Below are 11,483 nucleotides of genomic sequence, written 5' to 3'. Positions count from 1 at the left end.
GTTGGTGAATCAGCGTTTAGACTCACTATCGCCACCAACTGGGCTACAGTGTATAGACAAGTGTGTAGTCTGTTCTAATGACCTTACAAAAATATAATGAATATTACAACTTAAAAAAAAACACTCCAGTTGTTTTATAACAATACTTAATAGATTACATTTTCCTAATACTTTTGATTTGTCGATTAATCATGTTGATGGAACAAATATGCATATGAGAACATGAACCCGGGTTGAAGGATGTGAAACGTCAGGAATCCTTTAACCCAGGTTTTACAATGAACCAGGGTTAAATATTTCAAATATGAAAATATCTTATATGACCAAAGATTTGTGGATATCTGACCATCACTTCCCCAAACATTGCATCTAATATGCTAGAGAATGGACATATAATAGTGCTTAGAGTTTAAATACTATATAGAGCAGTTAAGCACTAAATCTTCTTCTTCTTTCGGCTTTTCCCTTCAGGGGTCGCCACAGCGAATCATCTCTCTCCACCTAACCCTATCTTCTGCATCCTCAACACTTGCACCCACTAGCTTCAAATCCTCATTAATTACATCCATATACCTCCTCTTTGGCCTTCCTCTTTGCCTCCTGCCTGGCAGCTCCATGTCCAACATTCTCCTACCAATATACTCACTCTCCCTCCTCTGAACATGTCCAAACCATCTTAATCTCGCCTCCCTAACTTTGTCCCCCAAACGTCCAACATGGGCTGTCCCTCTGATGTACTCGTTCCTAATCCTGTCCAATCTTGTCACACCCAAAGAGAACCTCAACATCTTCAGTTCGGCTACCTCAAGCTCTGACTCCTGTCTCTTCTTCAGTGTCACTGTCTCTAAACCATACAGCACGGCCGGTCTCACCACTGTCCTGTACACCTTCCCCTTGATTCTTGCTGATATTTTCCTATCACACAGAACTCCTGACACCTTTCTCCACCCACTCCAACCTGCCTGCACTCGCTTCTTTACTTCTTTCCCACTCTCTTCATTACTCTGGACTGTTGACCCCAAGTACTCAAACTACCTTCTTCACCTCTTCACCCTTTAACCTTACTGTTCCACTTCCCCCCCTTTCATTCACACACATGTACTCAGTCTTACTACGACTGACTTTCATTCCTCTTCTCTCCAGCGCAAACCTCCACCTCTCCAGGTTTTCCTCCACCTGCTCCCTGCTCTCACTACAGATCAGAATGTCATCTGCAAACATCATCGTCCAAGGAGACTCCTGTCTGACCTCCTCTGACAACTGGTCCATCACTATAGCAAACAGGAAGGGGCTCAGAGCCGATCCCTGATGCAGTCCCACCTCCACTGTAAACTCCTCTGTCTGACCTACAGCACACCTCACCACTGTCCTGCTCCTCTCATACATGTCCTGCACCACTCTGACATACTTCTCTGCTACTCCTGACTTCCTCATACAGTACCACAGCTCTTCTCTTGGCACCCTGTCATACGCTTTCTCTAAGTCTACAAACACACAGTGCAACTCCCTCTGACCATCCCTATACTTCTCCATCAACATTCTCTGAGCAAAAATTGCATCTGTTGTGCTCTTTCTGGGCATGAAGCCATACTGCTGCTCACAAATTTCCACCACCTTCCTTAACCTAGCTTCCACTACTCTTTCCCACAACTTCATTGTATGGCTCATCAACTTTATCCCCCTATAGTTGCTGCAACTCTGCACGTCACCCTTATTCTTAAAGGTTCGGCACTAACACACTCCTTCTCCATTCCTCAGGCATCCTCTCACTTTCTAATACCCTGTTGAACAAACTAGTTAAAAATTCCACTGCTGCCTCTCCTAGACACTTCCAGACCTCTACCGGGATGTTGTCAGGACCAACTGCCTTTCCACTTTTCATCCTCTTCAAGGCCTTCCTGACTTCATCCTTTCTAATCTTATCTACTTCCTGTTCCACAGAGTTCACCCCTTCTACTCTTTTTTCCCTCTGATTTTCCTCATTCATCAGCTCCTCAAAGTATTCCTTCCATCTCCTCTGTACACTCTCCTCACTTGTGAGCACCCTTCCATCTCTATCCTTAATAATTCTAACTTGCTGCACATCCTTCCCATCTCGATCCCTCTGCCTAGCTAACCTGTACAAGTCCTTCTCTCCTTCTCTAGTGTCTAACCTAGTGTACAACTCATCATATGCCTTCTGCTTGGCCTTAGACACCTCCCTCTTCACTCTGCGCTGTAACTCCTTGTATTCCTGTCTATTCTCTTCAGTCCTGTCCATATCCCACTTCTTCTTGGCTAATCTCTTCCTCTGGATACTATCCTGAACTTCCTCATTCCACCACCAAGTCTCCTTATCTTCTTTCCTCCTTCCAGATGACACACCCAGCACCTTTCTCCCTGTCTCCCTGATCACTTCTGCTGTAGTTTCCCAGTCATCCGGCAGCACTACCTGACCACCCAGAGCCTGCCTCAACTTCTGTCTAAATTCCTCACAACATTCCTCCTTTTTCAGCTTCCACCACTTAGTTTTCTTCTCTATCTTTGACCTCTTCCTCTTACAGACCATCAGAGTCATCCTACACACCACCATCCTATGCTGTCTGGCTACACTCTCTCCCACTACCACTTTACAGTCACTAATCTCTTTCAGATTGCCTCTTCTACAAAGGATGTAGTCTACCTGTGTTCTCCTACCTCCACTCTTGTAAGTCACTCTATGTTCCTCCCTCTTCTGAAAATAAGTGTTAACCACAGCCATGTCCATCCTCTTAGCAAAGTCTACTACCATCTGTCCTTCAAGGTTCCTTTCCTTAACTCCAAACTTGCCCATCACCTCCTCATCACCTGTGTTCCCCTCACCAACATGTCCATTAAAATCCGCTCCTATCACCACTCTCTCACCCGTGGGAATACTCTCAATCACCTCATCGAATTCACACCAGAATCTCTCTTTCTCCTCTAACTCACAACCTACCTGTGGGGCATAACCACTAACAACATTCAACATCACCCCTTCAATCTCTAACTTCAGACTCATCACCCTGTCTGACACTCTCTTCACCTCCAGAACATTCCTCACAAACTCCTCCTTCAGGACCACACCTACCCCATTTCTCTTACTATCCACACCATAATAAAACAGCTTGAATCCTGCTCCTATACTACGAGCCTTGCTACCCTTCCACTTGGTCTCCTGTACACACAGTATATCCACCTTCCTTCTCTCCATCATATCAGCCAGCTCTCTACCTTTCCCTGTCATAGTACCAACATTCAGAGTCCCTATTCTCAGTCCTACACTCTTACCTTTCCTCTTCTCTCTCTGTCTGTGCACTCTCCTCCCTCCTCTACTTCTTCGACCAACAGTAGCCCAATTTCCACCGGCGCCCTGTAGGTCAACGGCGCTGATGGCGGTCGTTGTTAACCCGGGCCTCGACCGATCCGGAATGAAATTCTTACTGACAATTCGCATGGTTAGATTTGGCAATGTTTTATGCCGGATGCCCTTCCTGACGCAACCCTCTCTATTTATCCGGGCTTGGGACCGGCACAGAAGTCACTGGACTGTGACCCCCATGGCTAGATTAGTTAAGCACTAAATACACTAACAAAATTCAAGCTTGATGGGCGCAATAATAGCTCATGACCACTAGGGGGAGTCCTTGTTACTATGTCCTTGTATTTGTACCTGTACCTGTACCATGGACGTTTGCAGCTTTAAGATGTTTCTTTCACATAGAAATGTGGATATAATTTACAAAAAGTGATATAATTGGGCTTCTATTGTAACTATTTGAGAGTAAAGCTTTAAGGCTACTCTAAAGTATTTGGACTATTAAAGTAGTGTTTAGTTTAGTACCCTTTCTTTCTGGGAGTTCAATTTAAAGTTCCTTAGTTACAGTAGTTCGAATTGATCCCTAATACTCAAAATCTTCACAATTCGGTGTAGAAGTCTCTTTGGAAGAGCAGAACATGCTCATAAATCACTGTGATGTAATATTTTCTAATCATTTATGACTTATGGGAAAAAAATGGAATCTGTAAATCAGTAGAATTGATGTGCTACTTTATGTACATACATCAGTGTTACGTTGTTTTTCTTGACTAGTAATAAAGCTTAGGTACAGAATGGGTAAGAAATGTTTTTTCATCTATCTTAAGTAGACACGGGGAAAAAAAGCAGTTCACGTAACCAGGGAATCACTTCATTCATGCTGGTGCTTGATAAATGTGGATCTTAATGTAAATTCTGACCTGGTTCAGTAAGCAGTCACATGTGTGACATACAGTATGGACCAAAACTCAGAAAATATTTCTTCCCATTTTTTAATTGTATTTTCTGCACCGTTTCTATGTCTCTATTTGAACATAAACACCCCAAATACTAAATATTCCAATATCACAAGGATTCCACTAATCACTCAAGTCATTAATTTAAGTTAATCATGGTTTACATGCTGTTTTTGAACATGCTGTTGGTGCTATTTTGTTGTATTTGTCCAGTAGTGTTTTGTATTGTCTGTTTGCCCTGTGCTTTTCTTGCTCTGTTTGCACTAGCTTGAACATGATGCACTTTATGTGGCTAAGACAACTTCCTTTATGTGCTTAGCTCTTTGTTGTTTTATGTAGCACCATGGTCCTGGACAAACGTTGTTTTATTTCACTATGTACTGTATCAGATGTACATGGTTCAACTGACAATAAAAGCTTCTTAACTTCTCGACTTGACTTGGTTGAAATGGAATAGAAATTTGAAGAGAATTCAATGCAAGACTGGACTGTTAAAAGGCAAAAGGTGAAATCAGTGCCACAGCCAGTTACAGTGCATAATAACAGAGTGAGTCACTGTGTAAAGACTTTGGAATGAGGCTCAATGCCAAACCATAAGCAAGTAAAGCTCATAGCAAAAGTCTGACTGACAAAAGTGGGATTCAAACCCATTCCTCCACAGAGACTACATCTTTACTCGAGCCACTTGGCCACACTAGCTCATGTTCTGAGAAGAAATTCATCCCTGCCCATGGGAGTGGTGACTAGTGGTGCCAAGAGAATGGGAATGAGAATCAAACTCATGTGTTTTTGGGATGATTGTATATATGTGAAAGCCGGGTTATGGTTCTGTTGAATTCTAAAAATGCTTCTCCTCTAATCTTTGCTCTGGCATTCAGCTGGTCTGTAGGTTACACGAGGTAACAGAAGCTTCAGTAAAATCAACAACTGCAGTCATACTGCAAGTTTGTATGCCTGTTCTAACCAAGTAGCCAGGGAGGACTCATGGAAACCTGTCCTTTCCCTTTTATATAAAGTTATTTTGCCATTTTACATCTATTAATTTCAGCAATTTATTTATAAATGTCTGAATAAATCAAAATAAACAAACAAGTGGTGAGGCAGAGCTAGCTCACCAATATCTATTACTAATATCTTTATAATATTCTCGTCCCATTTACAAAAAATCACTTGTAAATCATAACCTTCTCTGAATCTCAGCACTTCTAGCAGGTGAGAAGTTGCTACCTGGACTTTCATTTCTAATAAACTTAAATATCTGATCATTAAATATCAAAATTAAAGCAGCATTACTGAGACAAAGAAAAGTTTTGTTCAAATATTGGTGTGGAATTTATCCACAAATCCAGACAAATCCTTCCTGTGAGTTTTTCCTGCGATTTCCTGTTACCATTGTAAGGACAAAGAAGCTTCATGTTATTGTGAAGCCATGTTGTTCTGAGTTCTGGGCTGTTGTGTATTCTTGCATATCCTCCTTTGAATTACCCTCTGGATTTGTCTGTGTATCTTATAACCTGGGTATTGCCTCTTCCTGTGTTTTTTCTTTTGGACCTGATTCAATCTGTGACTAAACTGTGTTTGATCCTGATTGTTTTTTTTTTTATGGTGACTACTAGGATTGTGTCATTAAAACGCTTGCATATGGAATCCTTTCCTTGTCTGGTGATAAGTGAAAAAAGCCAAATATCCAGTTAATAAAAAGCAACAGAGCACCAACAGTTTTCAGTAGGATGTTTAACTAACGGACATAGAGGGTTCTGAGAGCAATCCAATCCAACAAATATCTGTGAAATCCTTTTGGAAATCTTAGCAGTGACTTATTTGTTGATGCAAGTTCTATTTATGCTTCAGTTTTTTGTGTCTATTGGAGTATAAAAACTCTACAGAAGGAGGGTGGTGTTAAACTAAGTCAAGAGGCTTCTTGGCCTAGTAGGCCTCTGCTGGAGAAGGGCCTGGGCATCAGCAGTTTTGCCTACATTCAACTACAACAATCACCTTTTGTACATCTTGGTAAGATGATGCCTCCTAAGCAAACTAAAGCTGCAGTGTGTGAGGATGAGTCTGTTGTCACCATGAGTGTACTCTCCCAAATGCTGGAGCAGCAGAGAGAGTTTTATAAAGACATGCTAACTCAGCAACAAGAAAACTTTAAAAGTTTCATACAAGTGATTATGGAGGGAACAAACAAGAGACTGGATGGTGTTATACGGGATGTACAGGAGCTGAAGACAAGTCTGGAATTCACACAACATATGATGGAGGAGATGAAATCTGGACATAAAGAAACTGAAGCCAAAATAAAATCTTTTGAAAACGACTTAATGAATTTAAAACATGACATTGATGGAATGTTCACCAAGCTTGACTACATTGAAAATCAACATAAAAGGAAAAATTTAGTCATTGACGGTATAATGGATGATAAGGAAGAGAGTTGGAGTGGGTTGGAGCAGGAGGTGCAGCACATGTTCTCCAATAATCTGGGACTGGATGGGAAGATTGAAATTGAGCGTGTTCAAAGGATAGGTCAGTACCAGGAGTGTGGAAGGCCCAGGAGAGTTATGGTGAATCTGCTGCGCCTCAAAGACAAACAACGCATTCTTTCCTCTGCTAAAAAACTCAAGGGTACTAACATCTACATAAATGAAGATTTCTCTGGGGCTGTGCTTCAGAGAAGAAAGGAACTGTGGCCTAAACCTAAAGCTGCTAGAGCCCAAGGTGAAAAGGCAATACTAAGGTATGATAAATTGGTAATTTTGCCTAGAGAGGAAAGGATCCGGGACTAAGACATAATTCAGTGTAAAATAATGTTATATTATAATTCTGTGTATTACGATGTGTTTTAAATTATATTCTTATATCACACTAATGTGTACAACCAAAACTAGTAAAGGTTTGGTTTTGTCACATCTAAACATTTGTAGTATAAAGAACAAAATACAAGACATTAATAATTTAGTGCATAAGTATTCAATCAATATATTAGCCCTATCTGAAACACATCTCGACAGCTCTATTCAAAACTCAGAATTACCAGTTAAAGGTTTTAATGTTTTTAGAAAGGATAGAAATAAATTTGGTGGTGGTGTGGCCATCTTTGTGCAAAGTAATATTCCTTGTAAGTTAAAACAAAATTTAATACGCAATGACATTGAAGCTATATGGGTAGAAGTCTATGTACCTTATATGAAACCAGTGCTTGTGGGATGCTGTTATAGACCTCCTAATGCACACGTGGACTATCTGACATGCTTGGGTGAAATGCTTGATAACGTCTCTGATGTTAATTGTGAACTTTACTTGCTTGGAGATATGAACATTGATTGGAATGATGACAGATGCATAAAGAAAAAGAAATTATTTTCCTATATATGTGTCTGCAATTTACATCAAATAGTTAATGTGCCAACAAGAATCTTTAGCAACAAGGTGGGCATTACAACAGCAACATGTATTGACCACATTTACACTAATGTACCAGAATTGTGTACTGACGTTGTGTCAATACCAGTAGGGTTTAGTACGGTGGCCGGGAAGTGCAAAACAAATTAAAAAAACCGAAAACACATTAACAAAACCCAAACCAAATTAATAAATCCGAAAACACATTGACAAAACCCAAACCAAGTTAACAAATCCGAAAACACATTGACAAAACCCAAACCAAATTAACAAATCCGAAAACACATTAACAAAACCCAAACCAAGTTAACAAATCCAAAAACACATTGACAAAACCCAAACCAAATTAACAAATCAGAAAACACATTAACAAATTCGAAAACACAACAAGTCAGACAACCCAGAAACGGTAGTGTATCGTTTTTGAATGGAAACTTACCGATCATTGGACAAGACACCTGTCACTCAAGATATACAGGTATGGAATCTTATGCGTAATGTGTAAAGTTCTCCGTTTAAATAAAGTTCTCCGTTCAAGAAAATAACAGAATTAATCCACAGTAATCCATTCCATCCATCCATTCGAACTTTTCCCTGCGGCAGACTGTTGAACTTCATGTATACTTTGAGTGACAGGTGTCTTGTCCAATCACAAACTATACCAACCGCTTCTGGGTTGTCTGAAATGTCGTTGTGTTTTCTGATTTGTTAATTTGTTTTCTGATTTGTTAATTTGTTTTCTGATTTGTTCATTTGTTTTCTGATTTGTTAATGTGTTTCATGCACCGATTTAGACAACCCGGAAGCGGTAGGTATAGTTTGTGAATGGAAACTTACCGATCATTGGACAAGACGACTGTCATTAAAGATATAAAGGTGAATGAAAGGTGTCTCGTCCGATGATGGTAAGTTTCCATTAACAAATTATACCAACCGCTTCCGGGTTGTCTGACTTGTTAATTTGGTTTGGGTTTTGTTAATTTGTTTTGCACTTCCCGGCCACCGTACTTTAGTTTAGTGATCATAATCTCATTGCTGTTAACAAGAAAGCTAAAGTCCCTAAAGCTAAAGCTATTTTTGGTACTTATAAAAGGTTTTATAAAGTATCTGCCATTGAAAGGATTGTGGGAGAAGTTAAAAATGTCAATTGGAAACATGTGTACAGTGGCCACAACCCAGGAGCTTCCTTGGATGTTTTTATGAGTATGCTTTTGAACATTGTTGATAAATATGCACCGATGAAAAATATGGTAATAAAAACACATACTGCAAGGTGGATTGATTCAACATTGAAAAATATGATGACGCAAAGAGATGAGGCTAAACAAGTGGCTGTGAAAACAAGATTATTAGAGGACAGATTAAAATATTGTAAATTAAGGAACCAAGTTACTAAAATGAATAAAAGGAAAAAGAGTATTACAAAAACAGAATTGATAGTGTTAAACATGATGGTAATAAGCTTTGGCATATCTTAAATGAAATTCTGGGTAGAAATAGAAATGCATCCCCTTCTTTTGTAGAGTCTGATGGAGGTTTTATAACAGAATCTAAAGATATTGCAGACTATTTTAATGATTATTTTATAAATAAAGTTAGTAATTTAAGAAAAGGTTTTGGAACACAAGATTTTAATTACTGTGAACTGATCAAAAAGGAAATCATGGCTAATAAAATGTGTAACTTTAACTTTAATTGTGTGCAAACTGCAGAAGTGTGGCCCTGTTAAAGTCTCTTCCAACATATGGTAGTCCAGGCACAGACAACTTGGACAGCCTAGTATTGAATAAAACAGCCGAATATATTGCTGATCCGTTGTGTCATATATTTAATCAGTGTATAGTGAGTGGGATTTATCCCACTCTGTGGAAGGAAGGGAAAATTATTCCATTGATAAAAGACAATCGATTATCTTATAATGGGCAAAACTGCAGACCTATAAGTATTTTGCCTGCACTCAGTAAAGTTATGGAAAGGATTATTCATACACAAATTAGTAATTATTTCCAGAAAAATAATTTGATGACTATGTTTCAGCATGCATATAGAAAGGCACATTCTACATGTACGGCTCTCACACAGATGACTGATGGATGGCTTAGAAGTATGGATAATTCTGAATTAGTTGGAGTGGTCATGTTGGACTTCAGTGCCGCTTTTGATGTAATAGACCACAATATTTTAATTAAGAAATTGAAGAGCTATGGCTTCACTCCTTCTGCTATTGCACTGATGAAAAGTTATCTTTCCTACAGAACTCAGCGGGTTTTTTATAATGGTTCTTTATCTAATTATAAAGCTTTAGCATGCGGTTTACCACAAGGAAGTTGTTTGGGTCCTCTTTTGTTTTCTGTTTTTATTAATGATTTACTGTTGAAAAAGCATCAATGACAATGTTTGCAGATGACTCAACTGTTTACTATGCTTCAGATTCATGTGATAAAATTCATCATGTTCTTTCTAGAGAATTAGATTTGGTGTATGAGTGGGTTAGTGGAAACAAATTAGTATTAAATATATCCAAAACTAAAAGTATGATTATTGGATCAAAACAAAAATTGATGCTTGGATCGGAATTAAAGTTACATATAGCCAGGCAAAGAATACAACAAGTAGAGAACGCTAAACTGTTGGGTTTGGTTATTGATAGTAGTCTTTCTTGGACAGATCACATAAATACTATTGTTAACAGAATGGGATGCGGCATTGCAGTAACAAAAAAAATGTTGCCATTATGTAAATCGGGACACTTTAAAAATAGTTACAGAGTCATTAATATTATGTCATTTGTCATACTGTACTGAGGTGTGGTCCTCTGCATCTAAAAAGGACTTGACAAAAATACAAATTGTGCAAAATAAAGCAGCAAGACTTGTTCTGGGCTGCTCAATTAAAACAAGTAGAGATCAGATGTATTCTACTCTTTCATGGCTCACTTTAAACCAAAGAATAACAGTTACTTTAAGCACCATGATATTGACAATGAAAATACCTATTTCTCTGTTTAATCAAGTAGTGTACTGTAATTCTGTGCACGATCATAACACCAGAAAAGCAAATAAAGGTCATATAATGACTCCCCACCCAAAAACTAATTTTATGAAGAAAACTGTCCTGTATAGCGCTATTGTCATCTGGAATAACATTCCCATTGAAGTTCGTCAGCTTCATAATAAGCTGTTATTTAAAAGTAGTCTACGGTGTTATGTGTTGATGTAGGTTTTTATATGTCTTGATTAATGTAATTATAAATCATATTGTATTTATTTCTAGTCCTGTTATGAATCAAAACCAGATTTTATGTATGTATGCGTATGTGTATGTATGTGTATATATATGTAATGTGTATAGGTGTATATATATCAATTGTGATGATTGAAATGTTGTTGTTGTTGTAGTGTTTGGACCCCAGGAAGACTAGCTGATTGCGCAGACTTTCAGCTAATGGGATCCATATAAATAAACAATAAATAAATAAACAATAAATAAATAAACAGTCCCTGGGGCAGTCTCTACTGGGGCAGTCTCTACTGGGGCATTCCCTAATGGGGCAGTCTCATATGGGGCAGTCTCTGATGGGGCATTCCCTAATGGGGCAGCCTCTGATGGGGCATTCTCTAATGGGACAGTCTCTAATGGGGCAGTATCTTTTGGAACAGTCTCTAATGGGGCAGTCTTAGATGGGGCAGTCTCTGACAGGGCAGTCTCTGATAGGACAGTCTCTAAAGTGTCAGTCTCTGATGGGGCAGTGTCTGATGTCGTATTTCTTACTGTTTTGCATGCAGTGTCATTTATTTATCAGCTATAGT

This window comes from Tachysurus vachellii, chromosome 2 (genome assembly GCF_030014155.1).
Source record: "Tachysurus vachellii isolate PV-2020 chromosome 2, HZAU_Pvac_v1, whole genome shotgun sequence".
Classification (NCBI taxonomy): Eukaryota; Metazoa; Chordata; class Actinopteri; order Siluriformes; family Bagridae; genus Tachysurus; species Tachysurus vachellii.
The sequence above is the reverse complement of the archived record's forward strand: the minus strand, read 5'-3'. Positions refer to the sequence as shown.